Source organism: Vanessa cardui, chromosome 3 (genome assembly GCF_905220365.1).
Source record: "Vanessa cardui chromosome 3, ilVanCard2.1, whole genome shotgun sequence".
In the NCBI taxonomy this organism is placed as follows: Eukaryota; Metazoa; Arthropoda; class Insecta; order Lepidoptera; family Nymphalidae; genus Vanessa; species Vanessa cardui.
This window is the reverse complement of record NC_061125.1, coordinates 6,279,842-6,302,300: the sequence shown is the minus strand read 5'-3', so window position 1 is coordinate 6,302,300 and position 22,459 is coordinate 6,279,842. Positions and strand designations below refer to the sequence as shown.

Sequence of the window (22,459 nt, the reverse complement as noted above, 5' to 3'; positions counted from 1 at the left end):
CTATTAATATAAACAATTGCTTAATATTTTAAGTAAATCGAATGTTAAAACAACCAATTATATTAGTAAGATACGTCTACTACTTCATACGAACTCAAATTATATTAAAATCGCCATATTTACCAAAGTAAGAATTATAAGAAAATTTAACCATAAAATTATATCATAACCGAATAAATTAAAAAGCCCGTTGGCAATATAAAATTCGACCCGAAACCAACACAATAGGACATGCTTGCGTGTCAAACGAGCGACAATGGAATTTTAATGAGAAGCTGTTAACGACGATGCGCATTTACATAATCGCATACATAAATAATTATTTCTAACGTTTGTTGAAACATAGAAGAAAACAACCATCAATCTTGTTTGTGATGCTGGTTACCATATCAGGGGTGTATAGGTCAAATCCCTAGATTTTACTTGTACTAGTTTGATGTTTTCTTACTCTTTAACTTCTAACTAATTTCTTGCTTTTAGTTAAACTAAACGAAGTTATAACGCAAGTTTTCCTTATATTTACTAATTCTATGTAAATTGTTGCGCTCATTTCAATAAACATTTTAATGAAAGATGCAACAAAATCTATCTAATTAATTTAATTCGTAGTTTCTAGTATCTTTATATATAGATAATAAAAGACGTCGGACGTAACTAACATGAATTGCACGAAGAAACAACAAAAAACAACCAAACAAACGGAGAAATGGTTTACTTTTATTTTTCCAATGAAAGGACACCAAAAGCAAGCTATTCTGCAAACAAATCAATATGCGGATGGCTGTAAACAAAAGCGACGAGACAATGCGACAGTGATCAGCGGCTGGGTACAATGAGGTAACAAATAACTCTTGGGGAAGTGCGGCAACGTTCACCGCGTGACGGCAGCTGATTGACAAGACAAACGGCGAGGCGGGGCACGGCGAGAGCTTTTCATTAGATAGAGATGAAGCAAAAAGTTTACACTTAAGACTGCCGAGAGCTCTGAACAAGCAGAGCCGAGATGAATTCTGATCGCCTTTGAATTATTAATGAGGGTAAACTTGAATATTTAGACCCAGCAACTATTGTACGACTTACGAACGCTTTACTAAAATGGCTATGTTAATATAACACGCAAATTCGTTACGATGGTTACGTAGACTATATGAATAATCTAACGGTTGTTTAGATTATGTATTCACATGTATGCTATTTACGTTAATAATCTATAAACATTTTCTTACTGCTAACGTTTATTTTTAAGATGTTTTATGAACAAAAATAAGAAATAGAAAGAATAAATTTGATTATAATTTAAGGTTAAATGGTCAAAATCAACTCTTTTCTAAAAATATACACTGAGTCTAACATAATTATACAGAAAGAAAAAACAACTACTTCGTGAACTGGAACGATCAATCACGTAACTTTATAACATTTCAAATACACAATTAACTTTTTAAAATTAAAAGCAAAATGAAATAATACGAAAGATTACGTAGTTATATAAAAAGAGACAAGTTTTAAAAGAAAAAAAAAGTGACAAGAATCTTCGTAAAAACTTTAAGTTATTTCTAACATAGTTGGAATTGGAATGGAATGCAAAATGATTTATTCCAACAGCACAATTCAAATATTCGCAATGCGATATCGGAGCGTGTTTGTTGACTCACGTAGAGATCTCGTTAAAACCACTAGAGCGTACAGCCTCGCCGAGCGTGTAATGAACACTTCCACTCGGACAATAACCGCTACTTAATAGGATGTTTAATAGTGACCAAGCTTTCTCTGGAGCTGTATAGCAATTATCTCGACATTACTCACATTACGTAACTCTTCTCTGTAATTTAAATTTGTATTAAGATAGTTAAATGATTAGCGTGAGCCGCAGCTCATAATTTTATAAATCAAGAAAATAATATTACAAGTTGAACACATGTATAATAGACGGATAAATAAATACTTCATTTGTAAGTTTCCGTGTTTAATTTCCACCCTAAGCGAGTTGAATAACTCGACAAAAAGTGATCGTGATCGGCCAACGTATCGGGTATCGTGACTGGTATTGCACTACCTTGAAGGTATTATGGTTTCGTAGTTGCATCACGATTCCAAGACGACCGCATCGCATAAAGTAGGTAATTGCGCAACACATTACTGCATACATTTTGGATCGCAACCTTTTTTGGCATCTTTAACATTCAAATTAATCGCTTAGTTGATAGAATTGTTGTTATGAAAATAGAATGCGTAATTTGTTTGATTGTGATTGGAATACTTTATTCCTTAATTACAATATGGACGTAACATGCAGATATTTTGGTCAGGTATATATATTTCAAGATTAAATTTAGAACAAAACACCAGTACTGTTAATAAAATTTTAGATTAAGTTTACTCAAACGACATGACTAATAATAAATTATTGAATTCAAGACTAATGTTCCTTGCATATTTATGTTGAAATGAACAGAACACATCATTATTAAATAAGTCGGTATTAACGTAATTATTAAATTAGGTGTCATATTATGGAAATAATCAGCTAAATGATATGCACTGGAGAATTAACTGCGTAATGTACCTACCTACTTGAGAATTGAGTCATATGTAACAAACAATTCAGATCAGTTCAATTCAAATAAGCTTCTTATCTCCATCGTATGACCACTTGTAAGTAAAATAATTAAAATCGCTTAATATATTATATATTGTAAAAATGAAAAGTGAAATCCTGATTACCTCAATTAAAGATAATATATCACACAATGAATAGTAATTAAAAATTGGAACAATATGGAGTGCGGGTCAGTAGAAAGCTCAATAAACAATGGTGATAAGAATTATGAGTCGATAGGCGAGCTAGTCGCTAACAATGCAGTCGGTCGGAGCCAATTCGATAACACTGGCGATTAAAGGTCAACTAGTACACCACTCTACATCGTCGCGTAAGATAATAGGTACTATATCAAAGGAGGCAGTAGGCACTTTCTTTACTGGTAGGTACAAGTTTTACTATAAGTAGTAAGTATGTGGAAGATTTGAAGTATCTTCGTTACCGCTACGGAATGTGAGAAATGTCTTAAAAATTATGACTGTACCCTAAAAAAGTATAATTTATACAATAGGTATAGTTCATTAATACCTATCTCTTTATCTTTATCTAAAGAACGCTTTGAAACTAAATACCTAAACACACATTTTATTAAAGTGGCAAATGAGGTCGTCTAATAATCGATTTAATATTCTGGTGAAAAGTAACCAATTATTGTTTTTCAAGCATATTTAAATAGTAATTAATAATACTCACTAGTGGAAAGTGGTTACAAAAACCCTTAATAATTCTTGAATAACTAAAATAGCTTCCTTCAGCACTCAACACTGACGTGTAATCTCACAATTTATTAATAAAGCGAGACAATCACGATAGTTAAAAGTCACAATCACAAAAATATCCAGGTTGTATCAGGGATCCTTGACGACCGTTGAAAATTAAAAGCAATCCAATCAGTTGTGTCCTTGAAAGCGGTCAGGAAATCAAATCAGTCAGGCGTTCACCTGCACACACACAACTTTAGTCGGCTATGTATACGTATGTATTATATAAATGTACAAAGATCACGACTATGCTAAAATGATCCGTTGTGAGTGCACTGTAGACAGACGTGCAAAAGCCTCGATGGCGCACAAAGAACTGAAACGCGGGGAAGTGGTAGTCGGCGGAGCGGGGGACGGGGAACGGACCGCGCCAGTCTCACGACGACGACGTAGCACAACGTAGCAACAAGTGAACGGCAATGCGGGTGTGAGGCGGGCAGGAGACGAGGGATGGAAATAGGGAGGCTGCCCCCGCTCAACACAGAGCGCACCTGACGGCAATGCATGTAGCACCCGTCGTATCCACTATCAAACTATAGGCTAGTTGTACCTACAATAACATAACAGGAAGGGCAGATGTCGATAATCACGATACGCGATATACGTTCTAAATTTACATAATTATAGGTATATTAATTGTACAATTTATGGATATCATTCAAAACCAGAAATAAAACATGGAGCTGGCTACAAGTATGAATGTGTTTCATTAGATACAGCCGCAACTTTTTAATCAATATTTTTTACAATACAACAACGATCGAACTATCAATTATTTTTATCTATATTGTGATTATATTGATACAATATTGAAAATATTAAAATTTCTGCAGAAAACTGATAAATATCACAAGTGAAGGTGAATGTATTATTTATTATTGGAATCTCGCGATTGTAATTATCGTTTTTCGACAAATACTCTACCACTCCTTCTTTTATCTGTTTTATTAACTGTATTTTTTTATCGATTAACGGATTTATGAATAAGATAATGATATTATTTAAATAAGGCTTGGAGTTGTGCAATATTGGTAAATAAAGTGCATACAGTAGACTTATAATAATTAAGACATATTAATAATTAATTTGTAGCTATGGTTAACAAGCGCAACTCTTGTTTAAAACCGAATTCTCAGAATTAATCTGTCGATTTTCATGTGGGATATATATAAATTTAATTTGATGTACGAAATATGATAGATAAAAAGAGTACTGAGTTTTTTCTCGTTAAATGTAAAGTTACGACCGCAACCGGTTCAGAATGTATAAAATAAATTGTATTAAATCTTGGTAATTGAAAAACTAAATGCCTTTGTTAAAGCTTATTTTTATTTTGCCGAAATAAAATAGTTATGTGGCAAGAAGGAAGACATTATGTAAAAAAATTGCTAAGATATTTGACGATAATAGATTTGCGTGGTAATAAAGTTAATAAGACTACCGGTCTATATTTAAATCAGTACAATTTAGAACATAAACAAAATATCGATCGTTGACCAACATGCCACGCATATTTAACAACTTGCTAACGATTTGGCACAGCCCCAGGAATTCCACGAGTGTCATATACTTACTTAGATTACATTCAGTTTTAATATCAATAAATGAAAACTATTTTTCAATTTGCCTTTCTCTTATCTTTTCAAGCCTGTTTTAATAGTTTTATTAATATCGAAAACATTAAATTTCATAAATGTTTAGAATAAGATAAATTGAATTATAAAATAATCTTGGATGGCTCAGTATTGTAGTACATTATATTACAATGTATTCATTTGTTTATTGACTGCGGCATACGGGCAAACGGGTAAAATTGACACGTAAACTTGCCTGCGAAGTTTTTCTAAAAACATGCAAGGAGGTCGTGTATCTGTTTTGGCCTTGTGCTAATCGTGTTAGCGGCGACACGCGAATAACTAATGCTATGTAATTTGCACATACAATGCATCTGAATCCCGCTTTATAAATAACTGCCTAAATTAACTGTATACGTTATCGATTTTATGATTCATGCCTCCTTGGTCACTGTTATACTCTATATCATTTAACTTTAATACAAAAAATTATCGTTGAGATAACGGCATTCGCTATCAGTGACTTAAAGTGTGCAGGAATGTTAATAACTAGCCGTCGCGTTTCTGTTATACAAAATTCATGTGACTTTATACGTGTATGCTTTACGATAATATGGAATGCTTATTTTTGATGTGTAATCCCTAAAATAAGCGTTTATCGCGCAATGTGTTTTATACGTAGATATGTTAGATAATTCACACTAAGAATTCGAAGATAGGAAACGCAAACATGGCAGTCGATAACCTGGTTGCAGTAACTGATAACAATCCCACTCTATGCCTTGTTTGAACAATGTTTTATCTAAATAATGCTAATAACTGAGATAGGACAATGAGCGTAAGCAAAATAATTTTATAGTCTTATTTTTGTCGGTTTCACAAACTATGGACAAGGGCACGCCTAATGTTTGTTTTGTGTAAATTAATATGATTTAACAAACATATCTCGCTTTCATGACAGCTGAAAATATAGATAATAATTACTGTAAAATTCCCACTTCGCTTATGTGAACTTACGCGATGGATCCGTACAACGAGGTATTTTATTATTTCACGTTATCGATGGCTTACACAGCTGCGTACGGAGGCGTAGACGCTGATATTACGATTGAATTAATTTGACGACCCACTGCGTGATGCAATAACTATGAATCATGATGACATTTTATGGACGTTATGCTGGCTCACGGAACGCGCGATATGGTAATAATAAACAAAATGATAAAAAACTATTACATATAGTATAACACAGATTTGTGGGCCGCTCTTTCGTTCATAATTTAATGATTCACTAGTAGTTTATATCCTGTTACTTACTACAGTATATCTGTTCACAATTGTAAAATTCTACTTTGTTATGATTTTACAGCACACTATATCTTCAGCATTGATTAAATTACAAACCGACGCACACGTGTAAGACACTGTTGCATATCACTTTTAATTTAGTTCTCAGAAACTGAAGTTACGATAGTATTTGGTTGTTGTCGGAACTATAAATGTTATTTACTTAGCTACTGCACAAATTAGGGTAGGATTCTAGTGGACGATCGATTGTTGAAAACCGCACGACGCAATAAATTGTTGTCTCATGGAGAGTAAACATTGGCGTTCGGCCGCATTCATGCATAATTGATGAGGGTTCGAAGTGAACGCGTGGATTCCAGGCGGTCACGACTGTGCTGAACCGCGCTCCCGCGCCTCCGGCAGCCATTTTGTGGAGCCAGTACGCCTCGATCGTGCGTTTTGTGAATATTAATACTCTATCATGCACATTTCGTTACATCGATAACACTAACCATTTAAAAACAACTCCAATTTTTGTTTCATATTTTTTACACTTAAATATTTAAGTACCTAACTATAGTAAAAATAATTTATTTTGATATAAGTTGGTAACAATATACAATGCAAAAGCGTTGCATGCTTCTAATAGCAAATGATCGTTATTAGTTTCTATTGTTACCGACTGAGTAAATAGAGCATGAGGCAGTGTAATAACATAATAAATTAAATAGCACAATACAGCGCGGCTCGCGGGGAACTCTCACGCACGACCATTGTGCGGTGTAATAATTGTTATCAAAAAGTCTTTTCTTTTGAAATGAGACTCATCATTAATAAAGTGCTTCACACTAATTAATATTAATAGTTTTAAGTTCTCTCAACCTTACGTGAATTATATTTTTATAGAAAGGCAAGAAATAACATTTCTTCCATGAGTCAGCTATTATTATATGTTCGTATGTATGTAAGTAATTGTTACTTAAAACATGAATTATCTGCTATTGTTTGTGAAAGCAGAATTAAAGCGAAAATGTGTGAATATTTTAATCTCTGAATTAATTGTAAAGTAAAGAGAGGCAAATGAATTCGTACAAAGTAATCACAGCTACATAACAACGAAGCGTATCATAGAGGTGTCTGTCGACTCAATTTTACGATTATACGTTGCGGTCGAGCCTTACAGTGCACTCATTACGGATGAAAGTCAACCGCTTGCCCTACCGATGGACGCTTATGCGGAGAGTTGTAATAATATCAAATGAAATACCGCGCCCGTTCGTCTGCTCGCAACCGCAACGCGCCTAACGCTCTCACGTGCACTCACAATGCGTAACCATGAACTGCGAATTATCATGACTTGCCTGCACAACATCAAGCCTTGAGCAAATGCAATATTTTCGTTTTCCAGTTAATGCAAGCATCGCATTCCTTACGCATCAACAAAGTAATCTAAAGAAACAAATCTGAACCATCTGTTCATGAATAACCGATTTATTCATTGATATTTTCGTTTCATCTCAAGACAGCTGAGCAATACAGCCGCATTTCCTGGCGTCGAACGACCTATTGTTATAATTTGCACTTTTTTGTCGACATATCAAGAATAGCGTGCTCATTCGCATTTTATAAATGTACTCGCGTATGTAGTTCTTATACGCGATATTTACTTACGTGTGGGAATTGAAAGTCAATGAATAGGCAGTCTCGTCAAAGAACATTATGCTTCTCAATTTACTGTTTCTCATCAAATAATTCTGCATACCGTGTCCCTTTCTATTGAAATATTATATTTACTCTATAATATACCTACAGTATTATGATTACAATATGTTAAAAACTGGTTTCCTATGCTTTACTATAAATAGATACACTTCATCTATCCATTTATGGACTTAAGTACAATTTGCAAACATTAACATAATTATCCATTAATGCATATTCTATCATTCAGATGAGTACGAGATTTTTTAATTATTAGATTTTTTATGATACTTCTTTATTATTATTTGTTTGAATAAATTGATCGTTAATAAAAATCGACACTTAACATATTTGCATATCATAAATGAAATAAATATTTAATTTGCATCTAAAATCTAAACAACGATTCGGTTTCTAATTAATAAGGAAACGCTGCGGAAAATAACTGAGATAATAAAGTCGTGATCGGGCACCGTAACTATTCTAGATTCTTTAGCATTATGTTGTGTCATTATATATTACTTAACAAGATCATTGCTTTATAAAACACGATTAAAGAGAATAATATGCTTGTTTCAACTTTCAAATAATACCTTTAGCTTTAATAAAATTTAAAATATAAGACTGAAATTAAAATTGAATAACCAGTTTATATAAATAAAGTATTCGTCCGTGAAGAATAAAAAATGGAGAGAAAAACAATGAATAAGAAACTCGTAAAACATTCAATAACTTTCGAAATGCATAAGTATTTTACGAGTTATCAGCTAAGTTTGCAAGAAGTCAAAAATTATTACAAAAAGTTCGAATTAATATTGAAATTTTATTGACCTACATTTAAAATAAAAAAGGTTACTGTAAGTTACAAGTGCACTACATTCTTTTTCTTATTGAAAACTTGAAATTTACGAATTCATTTTTCAACGTACTGGTGATCTTTTTCTGTTACCAATGATTTCATATATCATATGATATATTTAAGTTAACTGGTTACCAACTTTTCTTTCAATTCTAAACCTAGCATTATAAAAAGATCCAAGGGCTTGATCGTTGAATATTTTTTGTGGAAATATTATAATCAAAACAAAACTTAACTTCTCCTTGTTTTAAATTTTAAAATAATCATATAAAACCAAATATAATAACCGTGGCGAAGCATCTATACATCATCTGGACTACCCAAATCCCCCATAATGTTGAGGGGGTGGTCTCCCTGGCTTATTCAAAAGAGCCGCATTAAGCTCTCCCCATTAACAGCTAACTGCAGGTTATCAAAGGTTTTCCTTAGAAAACGCAGCCAACCCGCTAGCCGGTAATTTGGACCCGAGCCAAGTAATGTTTCGACACGTTACGCTCACCCTTATCGGATATCCAGTGAAATGCATGTAACCATTTTAAAATACGGAGTGCCGCAGTCTTGCCTCTGCCAAACGACTACGCGAATAAAAGTATTACTGGACTATCTTTTCGACGAGTTGGCAAACATTATAGAACTTCAATACCTTTGTTTCGCCATTTGTTATTAAGTACATAATACGGATTATTGTTATGTACACACATACACTTTACTTATATATTATTATTGCATTTGTGCAGTTTTAATTTACATACATACATTTAACATAAATATTACATATTACCGGAAGAAGATACTTCATGCTTTCTTATTTTATTTCAATTCAGAATCAAAACGTTGTGTTACAATCATTGGTGTATTTATTTAGCTGTTCAAATAGCTGATATAGTATTAAATCGATTGAAATCACGATCTCGATTTACCCACAATTACAAAGACACGATGTCAAGACGTGATTTATAGCATACTTTAATTTGATTTTTTACGTACTTACGAGATCATTGAACTGCGAAAAGGGGCAGAGCGAGAATGTCACAATTTACGACTCAAGGGCGCAGGAGAAGTCATCCTTAACATACCCCCTGCTTGTTTACGTTGTCGCCCATGAATTGGGATAAATCCTTGGAAGAATCTTCGTTTAGTTTATACTTGATTTATGATTATATTTCGTTTATCTAAAAAACCTGGTAATACGTTAAGTATGTAGCTTTGATTATTGTGTTAATTTTGTGTATACTCTCATATATCTTGAGAACATACAGATATTATATACCCACCCACCCCAAATGTTAGTGTTAGATCGATAAGAAGATTAAATGAGATATGTTATCATAAGCTTAATAAATACAAGATAAACATGAATCTTTATCATATATTAAATAGTCGTGTCTTTGATCTCCGCAGTCATGGTAGTCTAATCTAATAACGGTGCGAGCTTCCGCTCTCAGGCAATTGCCATGGAGACGATAAGATCGTTCGCCCACCGACCTAAACATCCCTTATTTTATTTATTCTCACAAAAGCTCGTCCCCTCAAGCAGCTGATTTCTTTAATAGCATATTATTCTTGTTCTTTTAGTTTCACAAAATATTTCATCTATTATGGAATATTTTAGCGTTAAAGATATATTTCAGTGTACGAAATAGTCAGTAATAATGATTTAAAATTCAGTTAACACTTGCGTGATTGATTAATTACAAATAACGATTTAAATGAGTTGAACCTCACTTAATTTATTTGCTGCGCGTCAAATTGCAATCAAAAAGTAATTAACACCGGGAATTTTAAGTGGGCTAAATCTGACATGTAAGGGCACGATGACTAACATCATGCAAACATTTATTATTACACGATTCTACAAGGGATATTGATCTTTATTGTTATATAACAACGTCGCAATCTACGTGTTACAGGTGATACACGAGAATGGCAGAGTCGTGTGTGGGTAGAAATTCCACGTCAACCCTTCCCTTGTGGCGAGAGGGTACGCAATATGAATGCCAAGCCTTTCTTTACATTTACTCTTTTTTATTCGCGTAAAAAGTCATTGTTTGATGACGTGTAAGTGTTGTGCTGCGCTAACCCTACTCTTTAGTGATGAAAAAATATGAATACTTTTCTATTTGCAAAATTTAATTTTTTGTACTTTTTAAAATTAATGTAGTAGTGCTAAGATAAAAACCTATCGAATGAGACTCTTTGAGATAACCTTCCTTACGAGCGTCGTCAAGGCTTGGATAACGTTACGTTTTGACACGAACGAGTTCTTGCTATTATCGCGTATCGACCTACATACATATCGGGTTCCGATTTATAACAAGCGGTGAAACAATCTGTGGATTGTGTTGCGCATTTTTCCGTTAACACATTGCTGGATGACTACCAAGTTATTTTTTTTTGGAAAGAAGAGGAGTAGAGAGACAAAGTAGATAAATTAATCCGTTTTAAGTTAACATATTCGGGATCTGTATAATATTAATTATTGTATGTGATTTAATCTTATATAAACTCCTAAGGCTGGGTAAAAGAAATCAGGGATTAAGGTTTGTATAAAAATCTTTAAATTTAACTTCTGTAATAAGCAAAAGACCAATGTGTTCTCCGATGGGATATTATCGGGTAAGTAATACGACCAATATTAGCATAAACATCTATAGTCTATAGTCGAGAATTGTGAATCTAAATGTTTCAATTAAGCGATAACAGTTGTAAATATAGTAGTACCATGAAGTATGTACTACGCGAATGCAACTATGACATCATTCGAAATTCAAACATCTGATGCTCGTCACCGGACGCGACTAGAAATGTAACACGAGGCGTGGATCAAATACTACTAATGACTCATTAAATGTCTCGCCTAGCGACTACTTCAGCGCTAAAATAAATTCAATACGAACCGGTTAGTGAATTGCGCTGGTTAAATTCGATCGCAATACATTCAATTTAAATGCCAATTCGGTTAAAACGGCAAGGCCAGCGCTATCATGCGAAAATCGACAAGTTTTATGTAGGCCAGAACGACTGTAGTAAGGTAACATTCCTTTACATTTACAGTAGTGAGATTTACGATCGTGATAGTTTCGTTTTCACGTCTCAATGACTCCGGTGTTCGCGCATTTCGTCCATTTTTGTTCTTTAATGTATATTCCGTGACCAATCAAGAAAGATCCGGCTAGTTCAATAGGTCGCTTCGTTTTTATATTGTAATTAATGCGACGGAGGGCGAAGAGGAGGTCTAAGTAAAGTTGTCATTGACTTTTTATTAACGTTAAGTCGCTGCGCGTGACGGACATGATACCCGCGCTCCACTTATCCATGGAGAAGTTGCGCAATGAATGGGACCATATTACCTTCGTATTCAACAGATACTGTATGCCTTCACTTTCTTAACCTACATAGCTAATATATAGATGTGCAGCGATGAATCTACTTTGTTGAATAGAAAGCAAACTCGTAGCATTTCCATAACGAAGTTATCTTTGTCCCTTATTACATAATTAGTCACATTATAAAATTTAATACACTACTCTCTTATTTATAATCTCGATAACGCAAAGGGGAAGCTGATTGTGTGACTGGTAATAAACAAAGAGACACCGAAGGTTATCACAGTAGGTAATTTAAAAACCTTGACACCATGCAAATCGATGTACAGGGCAAGATGAACTAAACCGCATTGATACGCAAACTTATAAAACGAACATTATTGTGGAATTCTGTGTGCTATCTTTTTTTATTAAGTTTATTTGTGCAAAAAATATTACGTAGCTGATTCTGTTGAATATGGCTGTGCTATATAAATTCGAAAATTATTTATCAAACTTATAGTAAGTTTTATATTAGTTCAATTTGAAAAAAGGTTGATTTCAAATCACATATAAAAAAAACCTTTATTATTTTTGTCATCATTTAACATTTACCTAGTTTAGGTATCTAAGTATAACAGAATTTACATTGAATATTTTATTGTTATGTTCCATTGTCCTAACTTAATATTTTATTAAATACACAGAATATATAATAAATTATTATTAGTATATGTATTACAAGGAAAATTGTTATTTTAATTAACTTGTTTTATCTCAATGCGAAATAAACATTAAACTTGCAAATTAATTTATTAACTGACTCACTGCTTATACTGAAAACGTAATAAATGTTCAATAATATATTATAATAAGTGGACATAAATTCATTATTAACGATTACGATTACTTTTATTTACAATGTCCAAAACATTAATACCGTAATTTAAAACGAGTCAAGCTCATAAAATTAACTTTCTATATTTCGATAAATTGTTGTTTAATTTATGTTATACTTATTATCACATGAGAGGTATCAAAGAATCAAAATTATCGGGTAATAAAAAGTATAACTATAATTCAAATTTTGATCTTAAATAGCGGAACAAACACATTCTATAAACAATACTATTAATCGAAAGCAACCTGGTACTCTCTAGTAAATAAACTTTATATATTTCAAGATCATTTGCATATTTGTTCAACAAAAATAATCATCATATATAACTATGAATGGCTAAGTAAACCGTTAGTTTGCAAAAGTATATTTAATTACTAAACATTTATTCAAACGACAGGAAAACGATCGTAAATTCATATAAAACCGGAATCATTAAATTCTAGGATCGTGAGAATCGTTAATACTATTCACAAAATTTCCAAACATTAATTGCAAAGGAGTTCAATTGCCGTGTAGATGGTGTAACAGGTCCTAATGCACCCAATACATATCATTATGTTTACTTTACGATATCTTTCGCCGTAACAAGAAGACTTGTAGAACTGGTTTCCATACAACATGCTCAATTAACGTCCACCCGGCAAAATAAATTGAGATCGCCTCGCTATCTTTACATTACCGTTCTCGGGAAGACACGTGATTTCTTTATTAAATTCATAAAAAAACTCGTATACTCTAATATAAATATTGTTTATTAAATTTTACTTTATCAAAATAATCTTGAACCTTAATTTATTATAAGGCAGACGTCGTTGGCTCAAAAACGGTGGGCGTTCACAACTCATACCTAATTAAATACCGAGGTTCTTGACTCGGACTACTCGACAGCTATTTCATTACGCCTTACGTATCTATTATATGAGATTTCGGCAAAAAATATTGTTGTCTATATAATAAATTATCATCTGCTCACGCAAAACTACTCAACATTCGTGTAGGTAGTAATTTTAAATCAATTATAAATAGACGTTTCATATGTAATATTTACAAATGTTTAAATAATGAAATTTCAATCTGCTAACAATTTCTTTGTTATTAATTTTATTACTTACGACATCACGTCATAACATCATCAAGAAACTTATTTGCGTCCGCCCGCGCCTGTATTTATTTGCCAAAAGCTATTAATTACGGCCGTAGAATAGAATATCTCGCCGGCTAATCCCCCGGAGACGGTTACGGTTACTGACAGCGCTGATTAATGCCTGCGGGAGTCTTTAAGCGCTTCTTTGTACATACCTTCACATAAAACATCAACTGATGTAACCTTGATTTAGGTCATCTCATTTTAATTTCGTCTTTTCACCTTGATTTGTTTTAATATTTTATACATACATTTGTAGTATTCTGATTTTAGGCCGTTACTAAAATAGTTATATTTTTGTTCTGGGGACTGCTTAGTCTAGTTTCAGAAAATACTTACGTTTTCTGTGCCTAAGACAAGAGAATCGTCAGCAGCGGATCGACAGTAATTAACGTAGTTTTCACTAACGGTGGTCGGTAACAAGAAACATGAAGCGCCCACATTGGAGAGTTGGAATTATTTAGTTGGCCAACGATGCAGCCTGAGACGGCGACGTTGTGGTGAGCGATAACGATGTGAGTTGAATATCAATTCAATCAACTGTTTATTTCTTCGAAACCATGTGCGTGACTACCCGAGGACCGGTTTCACGGCAACAGAAACAATGTAAAAACATTTAACACTAAAATTAAAGTACATACGGCATGGGGTCTATACTTTGTGAGTGTTGCAATAAAAACCGAGCTATGCAGTTAAAACAATATTTACTTAAATGTCACAGATACATTAAGAGCTCAAAAGGAAAGTTGTTTTAGTATGTTGCAATTTAATATCTTTACATTCAGCAGTGGTTTAAGAGATATTTAAATTGTGAATACATAAATTAGTCGATGTGTCGCTGCAACGAAATACAGTCGCAGGATCAAAATAGGTCACCCGGGAGGCCGATAAATAAAACGATGTAGGTATATTCTAGATTCTAGCTTGATGCAGACCGTTCCACATCCGCGTACATTCAATCGCCAGACTAAACGCAAATAACAAAACATTCCAACGGCTACACTCACCAGTTTTCATAATAAATAACATTATTTATAAATTGTGAACGCAAGGAATGGGATTCGTAGTAAAATATGTGTTAACATAACAATAAATAAAAGAACTAATGCTTTAACGAAATAATGTTCTGCTTAAGAACTATATGGTATCATATTCTATATTTGTAACTTATGAAGAAATTACCTGTAACACTCCTTAGTAAATTATTAGATTATTGAAGGGCATTTAGAGGTGAATAAATAAATTGTGGTTGTAACATAAAGTATTATGAATACAATATTGTAAACACACTGACATAAGCTATATATAGTATAATAAGAAAAGCTAATCAAAATTTACAATACGTATAACGCTAACCATTGACGTATTAATATTTTGTGCGGTCTGTTTTTTCAGATATTGTTCGAAAGATAATGTATTGTAATTTATAAGCACGCATATTTTTGCCGAGAAAACAATCGAGAATATTACGTAACGTCATCTTTTCGTGTTTGTCTTGTATCGTTTTATCGACAATTGTGCAAATAGTGTTGCGCAATCAATCATGAAGTTTATTGGCGATAGTCAACGTCGAACGCCGGCAAGGTTAATAGAATACAGACGGGGCATATTGAACAGCGTTACGCCACCAATAAAAATATACCCTCTTAACCATTTTTAAGTATTATTTTTCCATGAGAATCGGGATAGCCCAGTGGTTAGAAAGAGGGAATCTTGAGCGACGACTGCGGATTCAAACCTATTAGGCCCGTTAAATTTCCATGTGCTTTATTAGTGTAAATTTCCAGAGCAAAACCTGCTCGTATCTAATTACGTTGAAATTCAATTAATTATAGTACCAAACGACAAGTAGCAGCATGATGAAATAGGTTTATTTTTTTAAATATTTCATAATATTTTAGATCATGCTTCCTCAAAGTTTATTAATAACAAAAAGACAAAAAACATTGTCAACGTACATATGTATTCGTTAACCGACGTCACTGTCACCTATCTCCGCTATACTCGTAAATTGAAAGAACACAAGAGACATGTACGAGAATAAAATGATAAGTCGTATATTGAAAAGTTTACGATAGGAGCACGAGCCGTCGTCTACGCACACCAGTTGGCGCGAATTCAATTCCTGTTTGAAGTATTTTAGGAGCCATGCACGCCGTGCCCGGTGCGCTGACTGCCTGTTTACAAATACTAGCGCGCACTCGATTCATTTCCACAGAATTTGTAAACATAATGCCAAAGGAGATTAGTTCTCTCGGTGTACGTAATGGTGTTTTCGACACTGACCATAACATAAATATTAAAATACATGTAGTAATATGTTTTTTTGCACATAAAACTACCTTTTTTTGTTATAGATTTGTTTATAAGACGAGTTTTTACCTACTAGTTCAAGGAAATCTATAATTATGTTAACCGTTACAAGTAAATTACTTCGTATATAGTTGGCATCAAATACTATAGGAACTAATAAATTGGTTTATATTGCGATTTTGATTTAAAGACGGGAACACCACTTCAAACAAAAAAATAATCCTTTTAAAAGTCAAGCGGGTATAAATAATTGATAAATCGGTCCCCTGTCTGGCCGTCGCCGCAGTCGTGGCAGTGCAAGAAATCTAGTGACAGGAGGAACTTTGATATCGATAACAAGTTCTGTAAATAAATCTACGTCCCTAGCTCAATTTAAACGATTTCCTTTCATTAGCAAGTTAACAAATAATTGATTAAATACTCCGTTTAATTTGTTATTGCAAACCAGATATAAGAAAAGTATGTTAACGTATATTGTGGCACTTGATTGTAAATGTCATACTATGTTCTAATGCCATATTATTGCATTCGTAAAATTATAAACCGAATGCACTTTAAACATATTCATTTTGTAATATACTCGACAATTTATAAATAATTTATTTCGAATATATTATTAATTCATATAGAACAACTATTAAGTAAATTCGTGTTACAACTCGATCAGACGCTAAAATGAAGCAAAAAAGGAAATGAAAGCCATTATACAACTTTTACTAGTTTCTTTATTGCTTTGGCAAACGCGCTTGCAAAGAAACGCACGATTTCGTTCGTCGAATCTCGAGTCTTGTTCATTGGAGATTGGGAATAACGTTCTACTACGAAGTCAGTCCAAAATGGAATGTATACGTCCTATTTAAAGATGAAGATTGTTTAATGTAACGCCACACGTAAGATTTTTAAATAGATGAGCAAAAAATTACGAATGACTTAAATATTTCGGAATTTTTGCGCGATGCAAATGGTTATATTTCTTTTATAGTGCCCATTTTAAACGTCCGCTAAATCTTTCGGATATTGAACTTAAAGATTCAGCCATCGCAAAAGCAATAAGGCTTATTTATAGCTTTTTGCCTCCATAGTAATTACGAAACCAGAATTCACTGCTTTATTTCATGCTCGTTTAATATAAGTATTTGCTATGAGCAATAAAACCATTTAACATTCTTAAAATAGCCTATTCAGACAAACTCCCTTTGTGTAATTGAGTAACAATATAAGGAACAGCTGTGAGAATTAACCTTGAAAACTAAGAACCTGTCCTGCTTCGTCGGATAATAATCAACCCTCCCATATAAACCACGAGGCGAAACACGTGTTCACACACGCAAAGTCGTATTTATATCTCAAACAGTTCGATGTTCAAACATCGCTTAAACAAAACATTTATCTTCACATTAGATAGATATGAGTTAGTTTTGAAATTATTTCAAACAAATTGTAAAACAAAACAACTTTTCTAACGAAACAGGTCAAAAACAGAGCAAAGTGCCCCCTGAATCGACAAAAAGAGGTCACTGACTGCTCAACGGGGTGGCGTTGGCGAGGTGGGGATGGAGGGGCCGCAATAACACATTTGAAAAAAGAACCCCGAACATCTGCCGCACATGTGCGTTCCGTTTCATACGGTGGAATAATGCAAGTCGTGAGCACAACTACAGACCGACGTGGTCGAGCCTTTTTGTGCAGTAGCTTTTTGTTGTCTTCGCGCTTTGTGATCGAGCTTTCGATAGAATGCGTTTTTATGACGAAAGGAAATTAATAATATTGTAACTTTAAAAGTCGAAGTTGGAGTGATTTTGAATGAATAATAATTATACTTAAATGAGATTTTATTTAATAATGACAATCGATTGAGGGCACCAACTCTTAGATAGTGTTATTGTTAGCATATTTTAATATATCGTAAGCCAAGTATCAGTTACCCTGATCGCTTTATTGGATATTACAAAACTATGCAGTTCCGACAAGATCAGAGCGAATTGGATCGATGCCAAACACTTTCTTCGCGGAGATGTAAAGGTCGTAGAAAAGTGGCACTCGTATTTTATGTTGGTACAGTTGAAATAACTACTATGCTGTGTAAATCACTGTTGCGACTTACATCGCATAAAAATAAATCCAAGAGTCAATAAAATAGTTTACTGTGATTCATCTTGGGTTGGCGGTAATATCAGAGAAATGTTTTATTTTTGTTTCTCTTGATGTTTAGAATAGTTATTTGAAATGCGAACCTAAAATATTATTTCCTTATTAATAATTAAGAAAGAACAATATGCAATCTTCAACATAAACATGTATTTACCTATCAGTAATTTAGCTTTAAGTCAATAGTCTCGTGTAAATTATAACGGGATAATTAAAAACAGCCTATGTCTTAAGTATAATGTGATTGTTCGCGCAAGCTGCGACATCAAACGATTCTATAATTACTGGCGCTGTCACGTCAAAACATCAAGACGAATTATGTCGGTAAATAATCATATCTCTCGTCACGTTTCGATTACATGACTCTGACGTAACATAGTCATATGAGAGTATGACTATTGATACAACATTTTACACAAACATAAACTTGTAGTTATCAATTCCATTATATTTACGAGCACATCGTTCAACGAGTTCGTGTCGACGCTAAAGTAAGAGAATAAAGATCGTGGCTCGACCTTTGATTCGTGAGTCCCCCGGGGCGAGATGATCTCGACGAGGCTTACAAATGCTCCTATCGCCTTTCCCTGGAGGTACGATATTTTAAATAACTTTATATTATATGGAAAAAATATATTTCGCCCCATACAACTAAAGTAATATGAATAACGGCAGATTTTTGGAAATTTAATTGGATTCAAGCATTTTCAAAAAATCATATTCTATTACCTACTTAAAAGTTAAAGAAATATTTTAATCAATTTGTCGGAATAATAAGAATAAATTGTTGCTTTAAAGATCGAGATTATGTGAAAGTAATATTTTAGGTGGATGTTTTGGATAATTCCCAAAAGACATATAAACGACTTTCTACTTTATGATATAATATTATAAAAATAACTACTAGTGTAATGTTTGTGTTGTTAATAAGTTTAACATCAAGAAAATGTGTATTACTTCACAGACATAACCCGTAACGATGGTGATTCCGCAGATGAATAGTGGGTGCGGGTGTACGGAGGGAGGGAGCGGATCCCGTTAGGAGAAAGTAGCCGCCTACACTCCGGCGCAGATCGTGACGACTGGACCGACCGCTGCCGCCATCTTGTTTTCAATTCGATTCGGCTATATCAAATAAATCCAATATTCCGATCGCACCACGAAAACAAGTTAAAATGAAGGAGATAAAGAAATATAAAAACTTAAAAATTTCGAATATTCAAAGATGATTATCGTGTGAGTAATCAAATTAGCAAAAAATACTCACTAATCAACTTATAATTATTGATGTAATCGCTTTCTATTTTGCAATGAATTATTTATAAATCATTCGATCTTTTTAAAGAGCAAAAAGGTGTCAATCATATAATGCTATTGTGATGCTGATGTGCAGTCTACATTATAGAATAAATACAATTCATTCCGTGACATTGTTAATACCTGACATTATGTAAAATAAAATTTATTATATTACGCAACATAACATAGTCACGCAATACGATTTAATTAAATAAAATTTAATTTGGCACAACTTTAGCTCGTATAATAGTCTAATTAGCGGAATATCGCTTAGAAATCTAGCGTAAACAAACTGTACCACGTTTGAAAATAATGCATGCAGACATAATTAAATTTTATCCCATATTCCGTTAGCACAAAGCACTAAAGAGTCGTTATCTAAAAGAGATCAGCATTATAGCTCAGTGAACGAGTTCAGTGTTGGAGAGTAGTGTGAGCATCTCGGCAATTATTGCGCAAGCGGTAAGATAAAATGAAGCTGGCGATAAAATAATGTTTCATAACTACACTAGGTAGACGGATAAACTTGCTCGACCGGTCACCGCAGGTGCGCGGGCGTTCCTTAATGACACTGCGCTATTCTGACCCTGGACGGCGTCAAAAAGCAGTAAATAAAAGGAACTCGAACCTAATTATTCACTTAGTCCTAGGATTTCTTTGTTTAATTTGTGTTCCTTTTTAAAAATATAAAAACAGTTTTGCACTCAACCTGTAGTATAAAATATATTATCTTTAACATTATTAAATAAGTATACCTATATTAAATATAAGTAATGTAAAATAAATGTAAAGCTATTTTAATTTTAATCTTGTTACAATATTATGAATTATCACTATATCAACTTGTTTTGAACAAGGTAATTGTAGAGGTACGGGAATTCCGATCAGAGGTAAGGTTTTAATTATGCGATTGATGGAAAATTCATATCTGTGTTGTTATAAGCTTATTACAATCTTGTCGAGAGTTCGTGATTTACGTCATCGAATGATGTATAAATAGCTCGATTGACACAAATACCCAATATGACGTATGTTCGACGTACTTTTTTTAATAATATAATATCTATGCATATTACAAATACTTAGGATACAATTTAATCTGTTCGTATATTTTTTTCAATGTCAAAAAGGACGCCGACCACTTGTCTCCGTGGCATCAATAATAAAGACTATTGTGCTAATAGTCTTTATTGTCGTCGAGGTCCCGGATTTAATTCCTAGTGCATTGTTTTTGTCAATAACTACAAACAGTAAGGGTATTCATTCTTAAAAATATTTAAGATTGTAAGCATATTCTTTGTTGACATTATATATCCGATAAAAATCAATAATATATTATCATAGGCTAATTTTAATTTTGAATCCCATAATCCCCGTGATCCCCATAACCCATAATAAGTGGGATGGAACAATAACAAACTATCGGGTGTAAATGTATCTGAATAGTTGCTGGTTTCACTATTTGGACAATTATGAATAATAATCACACAGCAGTTCCGGTAAAATAAAATGTATAGGCAAATTGACCCTTTTATGTCTTATCGATGTTGTTATAGTAACAAGTTGTACGAGACAGAACGATCGATCGATCACGTAGGAAACCGATTAGGAACTAAACACGTCTCTTTATTACAGATAACAAAATAAGTAATATTTTTATTAAAGAAAAAGAAAGCGATAACGCTCTTTGATCTTATCACTTTAATAACAACAATATGGCATTTTGTCTTATTTATGAGATGTATTTATTGTTTTTATTGAGACCGTCTACCTGATGTCCTTACAGACGGGTAAAGGTTGTGCATCGAAAAAAACTGTTATTCTGAATTTTAATAGACTATTTTATTTAGAATTTATAATTTAGAACAAGTAATACTTTTATATAATCAATAAATATATTTTGCAAAGTGATGATAGTTAATGGCGGTTTTTAGATCCGGTTGGAGGGCGATGACCCTTCGATATGCGGGCTCATTAATGCAATAAAGACAACCGTCGGAGCTGAGCGCTGGCAGTGCGGGGGCCTGCCAATTATAACGGTACAGTCGCCGCCTCGGCTTACCTTGACTTAACTAGCTTTATAAAAACTAAACGCCGTTCACGTATGTTTATTACGTTAACATACATTTACAGTGTTCTACTATAAACACTAGTCTAAAGTTAATTACAAATTCAATTCGATTGCAATAAATAACAAATTAGAAAAACGATATCAAAATACAACGACGGACAGGTAACTTTATAATAACAGTACTTCTTGAAGGAACGCGGCGCAATATTATTATTTAAGTGTAACAGCCTGCCAGTCAGTAGAAAAAAACAACACAAAAGGCTCAGGTAAGTTTCTCAACTCTGATATATGATGTGTGGTATTATTATTGAGAAACACCATTTAATTGTGTTGAATATAAAAAAGATTGTATAATGCGAACGAAAACCGGTTTAGTTGAGTGTTATGTCACGGAAAGTATTTATTGGTCGAGCGAATTAGCAACGGCGGCGGACTTTCACCGCGACTTTCTTCAACTCGAGATAAGCTACAAAATAATACTGCTCCGACTAGTTTAG

General features: G+C 33.4%; 1 protein-coding gene across 2 annotated transcripts in view; it reads right to left on the bottom strand.

Moving 5' to 3' along the window:
• Positions 1-22,459, bottom strand: part of LOC124543587 (lysine-specific demethylase 3A-like) — a 130,163-nt gene that overhangs the window by 12,314 nt on the left and 95,390 nt on the right. The window lies entirely within an intron of this gene.